Source organism: Amphiura filiformis, chromosome 9 (genome assembly GCF_039555335.1).
Source record: "Amphiura filiformis chromosome 9, Afil_fr2py, whole genome shotgun sequence".
NCBI classification, from domain to species: Eukaryota; Metazoa; Echinodermata; class Ophiuroidea; order Amphilepidida; family Amphiuridae; genus Amphiura; species Amphiura filiformis.
The window spans coordinates 39685981-39702855 of record NC_092636.1 but is presented as its reverse complement, the minus strand read 5'-3'; the positions used below and the strand labels follow the sequence as shown (position 1 = coordinate 39702855).

The window sequence follows — 16875 nt, the reverse complement described above, 5'->3', positions numbered from 1 at the left end:
GGTTTTCATTGACTACAATTTCAAACATAATTTCAAACGCCCCTTTCTATGACACTAAATATTGACATTAAAATTACCGTATTTCCCAAAGTACCCCTTTTATCCAAATTAAATACCCCCTATTTTGCTGATTTCACAGTCAAATTTCGCTACTGGTGAAAACATTTTCCACACATTTCCTGCGCTATTTGGTAACTCTCATGGTTATCAACTTTTGTGTTGAGTTGTGGGGGTGGGGGGTTATCTACTAAGAATACGAGTAACTATAAAGACAAGCAACATCCTTCCAGTTTGAGCTAGTTTGATATAAAATCTTTTATATTTCACTTCTTTTACACAGAGATGACAATTTGGTGCTAGTACGGTACGACATGCAAGGAAGAGTCTGAAGAGACACCTGATTGGCAGAAAACGTGAAGACAGGAATGAGACAGAGGAATGAGATATTCATGATATTGGCAATGTTTGATCACAAAATCCTCAGGTACGTGTTTACTTGTAGCTACTTGTTTACTGTTGGTGACCCCTCTAATCTTTACAATGCTAGTTTCTACCAATAACTAGAGCGATAACCGCACCATAGCTGAACCATGTGGCTTCGACAGTATTTTGTGGTAGGCCTATACCACTGTCACCCGGAGTCTGTAATGGCCCTTAATGACCTTAAATGAATTTTAAAATATTTTCAACATGTTTAGAATGTCATAAGGATCATTGCGTTTAAATTTCAGCTCAATCGGAGCATTTTGGAAAACTTGACCTTTGACCCCTTTATGACCCCTTAATGACCTTAAATGAATATTAAAATGTTTTTAAAATGTTTAGAATGTCATAAGGATCATTGCATCATAAATTTCAGCTCAATTAGAGCATTTTGAAAAACTTGACATTTGACCCCTTTATGACCCCTTAATGACCTTAAATGAATTTTAAGATATTTTTTAAATGTTTAGAATGTCATAAGGATCATTGCATATAAATTTCAGCTCAATTGAAGCAGTTTAAAAAACTTGACCTTTGACCCCTTTATGACCCCTTAATGACCTTAAATGAATTTTAAGATATTTTTTAAATGTTTAGAATGTCATAAGGATCATTGCATTTAAATTTAAGCTCAATCGGAGCATTTTCGGTTAAAATGACATTTTTTGACCCCTGTGACCCCTGGATGACCTCTGACGTTTGAAAATATTTTTATTATATTCTTTATGTTTTCCTCTTTCATATGACACCCCTCATGGGGTCATACCTTCGTGGCATTTAGAGATATGTCCATTTCAGACCAAATGGTTAGTCAGTTAGCTAGTAAGCTATAGTAAGCCAGTAAGCTAGTAACATTCACTCATATAGGCTGAGACCATTTCATGGTTCAGCAATAAAACATTGTGGTCAAAGTCATCAAAGAAAAGTGTTCGCACAGCCTTAGACCCAACGTGATTTATACTTTTCAAATTCCAGAGTTCAATTTGAAACCCCATTTCTTTTCAATTTTGTCTTTTCCCGCGATATTTTTATAACTAGAGCGATAACCGCACCATAGCTGAACCATGTGGCTTCGGCAGTATATTGTGGTAGGCCTATACCACTGTCACCCGGAGTCTGTAATGGACATAATCTCGAAATGCTACGAAGGTATGACCGCCCGAGTGGTGTTAATGAAAGAGGAAAAGTAAAGAATATACAATGAACTAGAGCAACTGTGCCCTTTGCAAGGGCACGAGGTACCATAAGTTAGGCGGATGACTGTGACGATCTGATCAAGCAGCAATACTGTGCAGCTTTGCAAGGGTACGAGGTACCATATTAGTTAGGCGGATGACTGCGACGATCTGATCAAGCAGCAATACTGTGCAGGATAGTATTAATTTTAATAAGACTGTTTCATTAATTGCCGTTTTAATATACCTTGATCGTGAGAAGCTGGCATTTTGAAAACTTGACTTATGACCCCTTTATTGCCCCTTAATGACCTTAAATGAATTAAAAATATTTTCAACATGTTTAGAATGTCATAAGGATCATTGCGTTTAAATTTCAGCTCAATTGGAGCATTTTGGAAAACTTGACCTTTGACCCCTTTATGACCCCTTAATGACCTTAAATGAATTTTAAAATATTTTTTAAATGTTTAGAATGTCATAAGGATCATTGCATTTAAATTTCAGCTCAATTGGAGCATTTTGAGAACCTTGACCTTTGACCCCTTTATGACCCCTTAATGACCTTAAATACATTTTTAAATGTTTTGAACATGTTTAGAATGTCACAAGGATCATTGCATTTAAATTTAAGCTCAATCGGAGCATTTTCAGTTAAAATGACCTTTTTTGACCCCTGTGACCCCTGGATGACCTCCGACGTTTGGAAATATTTTTTATTATATTCTTTACTAGCGGGATACCCGCGCTGCGCGCGGGTCCCCGCTAGATGAGTAAATGGGAGCGATCACTAAAACGGGAGGAATTACTGAAAAGGTAGAATCATTGAAAAGGTAAATTTTATTGTTCTAAACCTGTCCCTTCTGGCAGTTCATTCAGCTTCTTTCTTTCTTTTCAGTTTCTTCTACATGGGCCTAGTTCGCTCCCATTTTAAAAAATTGCTATTTAGATTGCGATTTTCCGTTTCCATGTTATTTATTTATTTAGGCCTAACCGCATTCCCATTATTTTCTAAATCTGTCCTTTCTTGCATTTCCTTTTAGCTTCTTTTTTATATGCTGCTTAGCTTGTGATTTCCCGTTTCCATGTTAATTCTGTTCTCATTATTTTAGCTGCTATTTTCTTATATTTCCTGATTAATTTTAATCTAATTTTAGCTTTTTTTCTTACGTTTCCTGATTAGTTTCTTTCTTTCCTTCTTTATTTTGCTCCCGTTTCATTTTAGTTACTGTAACCATAACCCGTATCTTTTTTTTTTTTTTTTCTTTTCTTTTTTATTCATTTTATTCTTTCTTTCTTTTCAGTTTCTTCTACATAGATCTATTTTGTTCCAATAAATATATGCTGTTATTCTCCGTTTCCATGTTATTGATTTATTGATTTATTATTATTTGATATTTTATAAATCTACCCTTTTACGTTTGTCCTTTCTTTTAGCTTTGGCTTTTTTCTACATAGTTATTTTGTTCCCATTTTTCATATTTTCTGCTTAGCGTGTGATTTCCCGTTTGCATTTAATTATGTTCTCATTATTTTAGCTTCCTTTTTTCATGAATTATTTATTTGTTTATTTATTTATTTACTCTAATCCACAACCCTGTACCCATAACCCATCCAAGTAGGCCTACCTTTTCAGTTTTGTCCTACTTTCTTTTCTTTTCTATTTCTCTGGCACGGAAAGTTGGCCTATGCGTATGCGCCCCGTGCGTGCGAGTCACATCCCTTGTAAGCCAACGCACTAACACCAACGCGCTGCCAGTTAGTTACTGTACGCGCTACCACTGAGTTTTGACAATAAAAAAGCCCGGGAAAATAAACCCGGTTTTGGTTTTAACCATATTTGTTGACCGTTTTCAATCAAATAAAGTGCAATGCATTTCCCGTATATATTCCTCAATCTCGACGATTCATATAGGCCTAGAATAAATAATGAAATTGTACACTGACTGTCTGCACCCCGGGTCTCCACGCAGGCACTATCACCACTCTAGATTACCAGACCACTGTTTCCTACGTTACTTAGTGATGACGCAAAGACCTTATTCACGCGTCGTAGCCTTAATTTCTTGGCTGCCAACCTCGATGCAGTGGCGGAAAACGGGGCGCGTAGCTCTGCGTAGGGACGAAAAGCTCGTAAGATCATTATTAAATTATGCGCTGTTGTGCATCTAGATAGCCTAAATCATTTCTTCGCCACCTCGCAGTTGGCAGAAAACGGGGCAATGTTGCTCTGCGTATGGTTTTTTAATGGAAATATTATTAAGCGGTTCACACTGTCCTTATTACCCACAATGCCACTGCGATCGATTTTGCATAGCAACACGGCAGTTTTTTATGTTATTCTCTTAGTTACCATCAATTTTTGGAAAAACGAATGTCCGATGGAAAAATGGCAATATGTACCCGATCAATATCCCACTAAATCAAAGCCGAAAGTCTAGGCAATTCGGAGAACACTCGCGCACAAGAAGAAGATGTTTTCCTCTTTCATATGACACCACTCATGGGGTCATACCTTCGTGGCATTTAGAGATATGTCCATTTCATACCAAATGGTTAGTTAGTAAGCTAGTAAGTAAGCTAGTAAGTAAGCTAGTAAGTAAGCTAGTAACATTCACACTTATAGGCTGATACCATTTCATGGTTCAGCAAAAAGCCGTAGAACGTCGGGTACCATAAACTTTTTGAAGCAATCCATTTAGTGCAATATGGGGACGAATGTCATAATAATTAGATGCGCTGAGATAGTATTTGTTCGACCATCCGCATCAGGAAGTATTGTCCAGCTAAGTGGCTATAATTATTTCCCAGTAGGCCTATAACTAGAGCGGTTACCGCACCATAGCTGAACCATGTGACTTCGACAGCATATTGTGGTATAGGCCTAGGCCGATCGGAGCAACTTCAAATCTGACCTGACCTTTCACCTCAGATGACCTTTGCAGTTTTATACTTGTGGAAGTGTCAGGGATTGTTTTCCTGAGTTACAGCATGATCAGATCAATTTTAAATTTGACCTGACCTTTGACCTTGGATGACCTTTGCAGTTTCATACTCGCTAAGTGTCAGGGATCATTTTCCCTGAGTTACAGCCCAATCGGAGCAACTTGAATTTTGACCTGACCTTTGACCTCAGATGACCTTTGCAGTTTCATACTCTCCAAATGCCGCGGATTGTTTTCCCCCAGTTACAGGCACATCGGAGCGACTTTAAATTTGACCTGACCTTTGACCTCAGATGACCGTTGCTGTTTCATGCTCTCCAAGTGCCATGGATTGTTTTTCCAGAGTTACAGCCTCATCGGAGCAGTTTTAAACTTTGACCTTGGATGACCTCAGATGATGTTTCATGATCCCTTATATCAAGCATTATTTGTACTAAGTTGTAGCTCAATCGGACATATTTCAAAATGTTGGTAGCAACTATATAGCATTTACCTTGTAGGGGAAGGTGGGGCATAACGGAACACTTAACTTTGAGGATGCTCTGTGACGTCACCATAAGTAATATGACTGAAAAAATTATATGTTCAGTTGAAGTTTGTATTTACCTTTAATATACCATTAACCAATATAACTTGAATCTTACAATTTTTTATAAAAATGAAGAAATATTTTCAACAAAAAAAACCCGTTTTGCCCCACTATCGGGGCAAAACGGAACCCCCCTATGGGGCAAAACGGCACCCTGGGTGTAAACTTATATCAGTTGTTCCATCGGTAGGCCCTAGGCCTAGTTATATGTATGCCTATATTCAGTTACAATATTAAGTGGGCCTACCATCTCTGTGGAGTGAGTGGTTAACTTTTTATAGGCCTAGTAGGCCTATAATATGTTTGACCAATATTTGATCAGAAAGAAATATTCAGTAGGCCTACCATCTCTGTGGAGTAAGTGGTTAACTTTTAATCATTAATTCTATCTGTAGGTCTAGTTATATGTCTATGTTTCAGCGAAGTGTTTACCATGTTCGAGTAGGCCCCTAGATAACGCCTACATTTCCTGGAGTGAAGACAAGTTATGTCCAATTGGGGCAAAACGGAACCCATCTGTGGGACAAAACGCCCGGGGCAAAACGGAACCCTGTTCCGTTATGCCCCACACCTAGGGTTCCGTTTTGCCCCATACCCGATTTTTTAGAAATAGGTTGCATGCATAATACATCGTAGCATATAGGCCATGCACTTAATACAGCTCATGGCTAGTACCTTCGTGTTTACAATATACACAATTATTTGGGAATCCGATATTAATGAAGTAAAATTTCAGCGCATTAAACATCTACATATCTTACACCAGACGGGTATTAATTCTTTGACTCGATCTTGCTCGTATGTCAGTGGATTGTTTCAGATAAAAATTTTGTTGTAAATCCTCGTAGCCATACTTGTGTTCCTCAATATAATTTGCATAGACGGCAGTATTGCGAAGACCTATTTTTCCAGGTGGTTCCGTTTTGCCCCGGGGGTCCGTTATGCCCCACCTTCCCCTAGCCTTAGTGTGTATGTATGTAGGGAAGGTGGGGCATAACGGAACACTTAACTTTGAGGATGGTCTGTGACGTCACCATAAGTAATATGACTGTAAAAATTATATATTCAGTTGAAGTTTGTATTTACCTTTAATATACCATTAACCAATATAACTTGAATCTTACAATTTTTATAAAAATGAAAAAATAAAAAAAAAAAAAAAAAATCCGTTTTGCCCCACTATCGGGGCAAAACGGAACCCCTATGGGGCAAAACGGCACCCTGGGTGCAAACTTATATTAGTTGTTCCATCGATAGGCCCTAGTCCTAGTTATATGTAGGCCTATATTCAGTTACAATATTAAGTGGGCCTACCATCTCTGTGGAGTGAGTGGTTAACTTCTTATAGGCCTAGTGGGCCTATAATATGTATGACCAATATTTGATTAGAAAGAAATATTCAGTAGGCCTACCATCTCTGTGGAGTAAGTGGTTAACTTTTAATCATTAATTCTATCTGTAGGTCTAGTTATATGTCTATGTTTCAGCGAAGTGTTTACTATGTTCGAGTAGGCCCTAGATAACGCCTACATTTCCTTGAGTGAAGACAAGTTATGTCCAATTGGGGCAAAACGGAACCCATCTGTGGGACAAAACGCCCGGGGCAAAACGGAACCCTGTTCCGTTATGCCCCGCACCTAGGGTTCCGTTTTGCCCCATACCCGATTTTTTAGAAATTGGTTGCATGCATAATACATCGTAGCATATAGGCCATGCACTTAATACAGCTCATTGCTAGTACCTTCGTGTTTACAATATACACAATTATTTGGGAATCCGATATTAATGAAGTAAAATTTCAGCGCATTAAACATCTACATATCTTACACCAGACGGGTAGTAATTTTTTGACTCGATCTTGCTCGAATGTCAGTGGATTGTTTCAGATAAAATTTTTGTTGTAAATCCTCGTAGCCATACTTGTGTTCCTCAATATAATTTGCATAGACGGCAGTATTGCCAAGGCCTATTTTTCCAGGTGGTTCCGTTTTGCCCCGGGGGTCCGTTATGCCCCACCTTCCCCTACTATTGATTTTCAGAAATGCATCATGGGAAGGAATAACATTTGACCACCAAACCCCCACCACACAAGTATTCACCATTATTGCGCAATCAGAGGCAACTATAGCATTTACCACATACCCTTAGTGTGTATTTTCATAAATGCATCATGGGACACTGTAAATTCCTGTGATCTAAAATACTAACCACAAAATGGGTTGTAGTGGGCGATCTTAGACACGTCCAGTTTGGTCCATACTGCGGTTAAGATACTGTTTTAATAATACTTTGGGAATTTCACAATATTTACTTCACTTTCTTGGAAACAATATGCTTGTTATCAAAATAGCAGACAAGCTGTCTCCCAGTGCAAACCTGTGATTTAGTAGCCCAATTGGGCGACTTCTGAATAAAATTGGACCACAACTTTAAAACTATTAGCAGTAGCACCCCCTGTGTTTCTTTATTATATTCTTTAATGTTTTCTCTTCCATTTGACACCACTCGGGGGGTTACACCTTCGTGGCATTTAAAGATATGTCCATTTTAGACCAAATGGTTGGTAAGTAAGTAAGTAAGGGACATACACTAATATAGGCTGATACCATTTCATGGTTCAGCAAAAATAATTTGTGTTGAAACCCCACTGTTAAAACATTACGTGATTATAAAAATGTCTTTATTTATTTATTTATTTATTTATTTATTTATTTATTTATTTATTTTGTGAATGGGTCTTTGAAGGTGTAAGCCTATGCCTATTATAAACTACATTTTATTTTCAATTTGTTATTTCATTTTGTTTGTTGAATACAAACTATGCGAAGGACATTTGGAAACAAAAGAAAATATTGTTTAAAACAATCAGGTTACAGAAAACAATTCTTGTTAAGTCACTGTATCTGAAAATGTCAAGCGAATGCTGCTGATATTCTTGGGAAAGGAATGATGGTATTAAACAAAACTCAATTTACATTGTAAACCAATTGAAATAAGAACGAAATCCATAATTCTAATGTCATTGTTTAGGGGAAAATGCTCAGCATAGGCCTAATGTTATGCATAAAACGTAATCGCGCATATAATTTCGGGCAACAAAACCGCTGGACCATCATCACCTCGGGCATCACTTATAGACCCTATCCAATAACCGGAACAGTATAACAATTGAAATGGCAGGACAGATTGGTGGGCAGATTGTTTTGCTAAATTGGATAGGGTCTATACCCTAAGTTGAGAATGGACCGTCCCACTCGATTTGTGAAAAGGTCGCGAACCCTTTTGGTGGACCCAAGTAACTGCCTAAAATGAGGCAAAATTGAAAAGAAATGGGGTTTTAAATTGAACTTTGGAATTTGAAAAATTAAAATCACATTGGGTCTAAGGCTGTGCTAACACTTTTCTTTGATGACTTTGACCAAATTTAAGCTAATTGAACAGACAGTAGTAAGTAACATTCATTCATAGGCTGATACCATTTCATGGTTCAGCAAAAATATTTTAAAATGTATTTAAGGTCATTAAGGGGTCCAAGGTCACATTTCAAAAGTTCCAATTGAGCTGAAATTTAAATGCAATGATCCTTATGACATTCTAAACATTTAAAATATATTTTAAAATGCATTTAAGGTCATTAAGGGGCAATAAAAGGGTCAAAGGTCAAGTTTTCAAAATGCTTCAATTGAGCTGAAATTTAAATGCAATGATCCTTATACATTCTTAACATGTTTTAAATATTTTAAAATTCATTTAAGGTCATTAAGGGGGTCATACAAGGTCAAAAGTCAAGTTTTCAAAATGCCAGCTTCCCACGATCAAGGTATATTAAAACGGCAATTAATGAAACAGTCTTATTAAAATTAATACTATCCAGCACAGTATTGCTGCTTGATCAGATCGTCACAATCATCCGCCTAACTTACCTCGTGCATACCTTCGTAGCATTTAGAGATTATGTCAATTACAGACTCCGGGTGACAGTGGTATAGGCCTACCACATACTGCCGAAGCCACATGGTTCAGCTATGGTGCGGTTATCGCTCTAGTTACTAAAAAATGTCGAATATTAATGTAGCAATAACTTCAAAAGAAAATGGACTGCAACCTTAATTTTTGCTCTGAATAATAAAGTGCATAATATTTGGACAAAACACAGGTAATTTGGACAAAACACAGGAAATTTTGGATCAAATTCTGATCAATCTGCTAAAATATGGTAGTGAAAACAGCTTTAAATTGAATAAAATTATACTAAATTTTAACTGATCACTGCCAATCTTGCTAAATTTTTACTGATCACACTACAAATCCTGCAGTTTGATATATCACTGAAAATTTCTGAGTTGAAGCCCCTATTTTGCCATAAAAGTGGCAATTTGCACTGCAAACCGCAGTGTACCAAATTGAGATTGAGTACCCTTACAGGAAGGCATTTGATGCTTTGTCATAATAGTAATTCTATTTCATCAAATACTTTGCTGTTTGACCATGTAAATTAATTGTCTGTATCTTCTTTCTTATAGTTATTTTCATGATGCATACCTGAGCAGCATACTGAGCATAGACAGAAGAAGGCAAATGCATACAAAGGTAAGTACTTTGAAGCATTTTATAAGATTCTCTCAGTGAGTTTGAAATAAATCAACCATTTCAAGGGCCATTCAGGCTCCTATAGCATTATATAGTCTAAAATTGTATTCACCTTCATCATTTTTATGGGTTCAAAATCAATTTCAAAATTGATGTTATGTTTTATTTTATGTTATAATGGTTCACATTTTGTGACACTCTTAAAGACACAAATATAACAAGTGCCAAAAAGCAGGCAAAATATTATGTAAAAGTCCGCTTCGAGTGAATTTTGCTGACTTTGAGAAATCGCACAGGTCCTACAGGATAGCATATTAGCGAGATATTTTTGCTGAACCATGAATTGGTATCAGCCTATAACTATCTATGTTACTAGGTTACTAGGTCCCTAGGTTACTACATGTACTAAGTCCCTAACTAACCTTTTGGTCTGAAATGGACATATCTCTAAATACCACGAAGGTATGACCCCATGAGTGGTGTCATATGAAAGAAGAAAACATAATGAATATAATAAAAATATTTCCAAACGTCAGAGGTCATAGGGGTCAAAAAAGGTCATGTTAATCGAAAATGCTCCGAAGTTGAGCTTACAAATGTAAATTTAAATGCAATGATCCTTATGACATTCTATACATGTGTAAAACATTTTAAAATTTATTTAAGGTCATTAAGGGGTCATAAAGGGGGGAAATGTCAAGTTTTTCAAAATGCTCCAATTGAGCTGAAATTTACACGCAATGATCCTTATGACATTCTAAACATGTTGAAAATATTTTAAAATTCATTTAAGGTCATTAAGGGGCAATAAAGGGGTCAAAAGTCAAGTTTTCAAAATGTTTCAATTGAGCTGAAATTTAAATGCAATGATCTTTATACATTCTTAACATGTTTCAAATATTTTAAAATTCATTTAAGGTCATTAAGGGGGTCATACAGAGGTCAAAATTCAAGGTTTCAAAATGCCAGCTTTCCACGATCAAGGTATATTAAAACGGCAATTAATGAAACAGTCCTATTCAAATTAATACTATCCAGCACAGTATTGCTGCTTGATCAGATCGTCACAGTCATCCGCCTAACTTACCTCGTGCCCTTGCAAAGGGCACAGTTGCTCTAGTTTATTTTATATTCTTTACTTTTCTTCTTTCATTAACACCACTCGGCCGGTCATACCTTCGTAGCATTTCAAGATTATGTCCATTACAGACTCCGGGTGACAGTGGTATAGGCCTACCACAATATACTGCTGAAGCCACATGGTTCAGCTATGGTGCTGTTATCGCTCTAGTTTATTATAAAAGTAAATATTTCGCACTTTGCTTGTTTTTATACGGCCAATCTAGACTAATAAGATTTGCAAATTGGGTTCCCAAAAATTTGGCACGAGCTCAAGGCCCAGCAGGGGCGTAGCCAGGGTGGGGAGGCAAACTGCCCCACTGAAAAAAAGGGATAAAATGGGGATGGCAAAAAGTAAAATGTCCTTAAAATCACTAAAAATGGGACAAAAATTGACAAATGGGGACGAACATTTTGCTTTACTAAAATCATGGCTACGCCCAGGATTCTTTGACAGGCAGAAATATCTTGTGATTATTCAGAGGTCATTTTTTGCAATCTGTATCAAAATGATTGTACCCGGGCGGGGGCACTTCAATATGAAATAGATATGGATATAGGTGTAGGGCTGGCACTTTCACAGTAAAGGGCATTCTGTGAGAGCAAAATGTAAAAAATATGAGGTCATTGGGTGAGAACATGACCTTTTATTTAAATGGAACCTTTGAGTGAGAGCCGAAACAGTGCCACAGAAAGCTCGAACATTTAATTTCTAGTTCTAAAATGGCTTCAAATTTCTTTCAAAATAAGTAACAAAATCTGTGATAAATGAAAGTTACTGTTCAAATTGAAAAAAACAAACATGTCTTCAGGTGACAGATCAAAATAATGGAGAAGTAGGGGTCTTCGGGTGACAGAGCATGTGTTTGTAAACAAATATGGGGTCTTTGGGTGACAGCGCTAGCAACGCTGAAAAGGGGGGTCTTAACAGCCATACATATCGTCACCTCCAAAGTGGGAGTACCGCCCCCCATTGGACCCATCCATTTCTACCACATCACCTAACCTAATTTGTTTCATGCTATAAAGGTCATTAAACAACATTAATTTGTGGTCATTTCATGAGAATCAATGTAGCATTCCGATAGCAATGTTTTCACATATTTTTGTGGTACCTGAGAGCACATCAGGTATATCAAATTGCATTTTGAATACGAGGAACATCTTTCTGATATCAAATAATTTTAATTTTTGAGATTCGCACTAGGCCTAATACACATTTTATGGCAAATTATAAAAAAATTATATTTTTGAAATTTAACAGTCCGCGAAGTATTAATCTAATGATATGTACTTAAAGTGTATGTATAGCTGGGATGAAAAGCTGTCCAACATATGAAAATTTTGATAATTTGTATTGAAGATATATATTCCCCCCCCCCAAAAAAAAAAACACCAACAAAATTTAGGTCTTTTGGGAAATAATGTATATTTTCAATATGAAAGGTCAAAATTTTCAATTGATACAGCTATACATATACACTTCAAGTACAAATTATTAGATTTATAAAGTTTACCATAAAATTTGTATTATATCGAAAATTTCAAAAAAATCAAAATTATTTGATATCATCAGGACATTCCTCATATTTTGAATGATGCTATTTGATATGTCTGATGTGCTATTGTGCCCCACAAAAAATATGGTGCAAACATTGCTATCCGATGCCTTAAAAAAACAATCAAAATAAAGCTTTAGCTAAATTGTAGCTTTTTTCTTTAGTCCATATCTAGCAAAACATAATGTATACATTTATTAGCATCATCTGACATGACCCAATCTAACATGCTAGCAACCTAAAATGTAACAGCTATCTAGCACATGTTTTTGCTCTTTTCAGAGAGCTGGAGTACCACACAAAAACACCACCCTGTATTATCATACTCATTTTGTACATAGAGTAACATGGAAAAAGTGCCATTTTGTCCAGTGCCGCACCATCAAGTGTGGGAGGGGTTAAGGGGATGCATTACCCCACCCCCCCAGTTTTTTTTAAATTTTATCATGTTCAAGATGCATCCAATAATTTACTAGAAATGATTTGATATTTTCTAACTTTTCTTTTCTTTTATTATACATTACAGCATGGAAGTAGAAGACAGAAGATTGATACTTGCAGTTGAAAATATCATTCATGGAATGGATGGTAATGGTAAATGATAATAACTATAACAGGTGGTGACCAAGAACAGTGGTTGTAAAATGGCAGATTAATGATGAAGGGTTCCAATCACATATGTAAATATTGAGCAGCACAGATGGTGAGTAATTGGGTATTTTGTAGTCAAAATCGAGAAAGTGAAAAAACATGCTTTTTGAATGAGCTTAAATTATATGCATCAATGTTCCTGGGTCTTGTCTAGTGTTGTGTGTGTCTTGGTGCTAATGTCCTGTGTCTATCTTAGCTGAAAGAGTTTGTTGCGCTTGTGAACGTACTATGTTTGATTGTATCTGTCATTCCATTCTATTCCATTCTATTGGCATTCTTTTTCCATTCAATTGTACTGTACAATTGTCACTGTATGCCTTGGCAGTAGGCCTACAGTGTTATCGTCTTCGACTTCTGACACTCTCCGGAAATCATACCCTCTCCTACTGGCCTAGCCCCCAGTTAGAGAGATTTTATCAATCCTGTCCGACCAGTTGTACTGTACAATTGAACAATTATACAGTACAATTGCTATTGTGTACCTCCTAGACAATACTGTCGGCGACCGGTGTCCTGTTACCCTCTCCTACTGGCCTAGCCCCAGTTAGAGAGATTCCTGTCCGACCAAGTGTACTGCCCCGTACAATTGCTATTGTGTACCTCCTAGACAATACTGTCGGCGACCGGTGTCCCGTTACCCTCTCCTACTGGGCTAGCCCAGTTAGAGAGATTCCTGTCCGACCAGTTGTACTGTACAATTCGGAACAATTGTACAGTACAATTGCTATTGTGTACCTCCTAGACAGTACTGTCGGCGACCGGTGTCCCGTTTGTGTTTATTGTTTGTACTGTGTATTTGTCTTGTCTTGTTTGTGCACTTGGTGGTCTTTATGTCTGTTTTATGTTATGTGTATTTTGTTTCGTTAATGTTGTGTTTGTTCACAAAGTGCATGGGCTGGGGAGGGGCAGGGGGGAGAGGGAGCGCATGCTTGAATTTTTTTTACATGTACTAACATTTCTCTTGTGCACTTTTCTTTGTATTTCAGATGGCTTGTGGAGCTGGAGATTGGGGTTATGACAGAAAAGGAGGCAATAGATGGTCAGTAGTTTGTTTTCTGTATGTTTTTGTATGTATAAAATAGGTATCGTAAGATAGATATAGGCAACCTAAAAAGTATAATATAGATATGGTGAGACAGATAGCCTGTTGGCGACCTAAAGTGTACAAAATAGGGTGAGGGGCTGGTCCTTTACCAGAGTGAGGATGTGAGCTTCCTCCACCTCCCTAGCTCAATTATAGCCTGTTGGCGACCTAAACTGTATAAAATAGATATGCTTGTTGGCAACCTAAAATGTATAACATAGATATGGGGATATAGATAGCCTGTTGGCGACCTAAAATTTATAAAATAGGTATGGTGAGATATGCTTGTTGGCGACCTAAAATGTATTACATATAGATATGGTGAGCATTTTACTTGAATTGCTGAGTATGAAGCCCACTCCATGTCGACTTCCTGAGCCTTTTCAGCCTGGATAATGTGTAGATAACATCCTTGCTGTTCATCATGATTGTAAGAAATACTTTAAGTGAGTAGACCTATATATTGATCGGGAGTTCATGGTCTGGTATCTAGTTAGGCTAGGGTTAGAGATAGGGTTAGGGCCCGGGGATAGGGTTAGAGGTGGGGTTAGGGCTAGGGTTAGAGGTAGAGGAGGGTTAGAACTAGGATTAGGCCAGGGATAGGGTTAGGTTTAGAGGTACCAGCTGTGAAATTTTGCATCCGTACATAGTACCTACTCATGAGGAGCATTTAGTGCAAACATGATGAGCAGTATGGTTGGTGTCTGCATGTTATGCTTGCCTGGATTGTCTTTTGTTTGTCTTCAGAAAGTGGGTCCAATGCTTGGCAATTACGGTGAGATATGCTTTTATGTATAACATAGCTAATGATGAAATATGCTTGTTGGCAGCCTAAAATGTATAAAATAGATATGGTGAGATAGATAGCATGATTGTATTAACATTTCTCTAGTATGCTTTGTATTTCAGAATGACATGCTTTTGTTGCATTCTATTTACTTTTACTGACACTTTTTGTTTGTTTTTGTAAGTGATTTTATTCTTTCAGATTGTGATGCTTTTGCTAACCACTGAACAGCCTCCTTACTAACTGCCTACGTAACATCCATGGCATTAAACAAGTACCCAACACTGATGAGCTGTACAGACGGACCCAGCCCACCCAAAGCCATTGTAAAAGAGTTCGGCAATGCCTGCTGTATCAGAAGATGGTCAAGGACAGAACACACTGGAGATAAATTGTGTCCGGCACTGTGCTTCACAGCCACTCGATATAGATAGGTGCACACGGGCCTGAAAAGGATGGGATGGACAGTAACTGTTATTATCCTGCATGGAATGGATGGTAATGGTAAATGATAATAACTATAACAGGTGGTGACCAAGAACAGTGGTTGTAAAATGGCAGATTAATGATGAAGGGTTCCAATCACATATGTAAATATGCAGCACAGATGGTGAGTAATTGGGTGTTTTGTAGTCAAAATCGAGAAAGTGAAAAAACATGCTTTTTGAATGAGCTTAAATTATATGCATCAATGTTCCTGAGTCTTGTCTAGTGTTGTGTGTGTCTTGGTGCTAATGTCCTGTGTCTATCTTGGCTGAAAGAGTTTGTTGCGCTTGTGAACGTACTATGTTTGATTGTATCTGTCATTCCATTCTATTGGCATTCTTTTGTCCATTCAATTGTACTGTACAATTGCCACTGGATGCCTTGGCAGTAGGCCTACAGTGTTATCGTCTTCGACTTCTGACACTCTCCGGAAATCATACCCTCTCCTACTGGCCTAGCCCAGTTAGAGAGATTCCTGTCCGACCAGTTGTACTGTACAATTCGGAACAATTGTACAGTACAATTGCTATTGTGTACCTCCTAGACAGTACTGTCGGCGACCGGTGTCCAATTTGTGTTTGTAGTTTGTACTGTGTATTTGTCTTTTTTGTCTTGTCTTGTTTGTGCACTTGGTGGTCTTTATGTCTGTTTTATGTTATGTGTATTTTGTTTCGTTAATGTTGTGTTTGTTCACAAAGTGCATGGGCTGGGGAGGGGGCAGGGGGGAGAGGGAGCGCATGTTTGAATTTGTTTACATGTACTAACATTTCTCTTGTGCACTTTTCTTTGTATTTCAGATGGCTTGTGGAGCTGGAGATTGGGGTTACGACAGAAAAGGAGGCAATAGATGGTCAGTAGTTTGTTTTCTGTATGTTTTTGTATGTATAAAATAGGTACCGTAAGATAGATATAGGCAACGTAAAAAGTATAATATAGATATGCTGAGATAGATAGCCTGTTGGCGACCTAAAGTGTATAAAATAGGGTGAGGGGCTGGTCCTTTACCAGAGTGAGGATGTGAGCTTCCTCCACCTCCCTAGCTCATTATTATAGCCTGTTGGCGACCTAAACTGTATAAAATAGATATGCTTGTTGGCAACCTAAAATGTATAACATAGATATGGGGATATAGATAGCCTGTTGGCGACCTAAAATGTATAAAATAGGTATGGTGAGATATGCTTGTTGGCGACCTAAAATGTATTACATATATATATATAGATATGGTGAGCATTTTACTTGAATTGCTGAGTATGAAGCCCACTCCATGTGTCGACTTCCTGAGCCTTTTCAGCCTGGATAATGTGTAGATAACATCCTTGCTGTTCATCATGATTGTAAGAAATACTTTAAGTGAGTAGACCTATATATTGATCGGGAGTTCATGGTCTGGTATCTAGTTAGGCT

The 16875-nt window shown here is 37.5% G+C and overlaps 1 long non-coding RNA gene across 1 annotated transcript; it reads left to right on the top strand.

Moving 5' to 3' along the window:
• The first annotated feature begins 434 nt into the window (after positions 1–434).
• On the top strand, positions 435–13505 carry LOC140160327 (uncharacterized). Its single transcript, XR_011859954.1, has 3 exons — positions 435–484; positions 9716–9782; positions 12987–13505. It is a non-coding gene; the product is annotated as an uncharacterized lncRNA (long non-coding RNA).
• The last annotated feature ends 3370 nt before the right edge of the window (positions 13506–16875 follow it).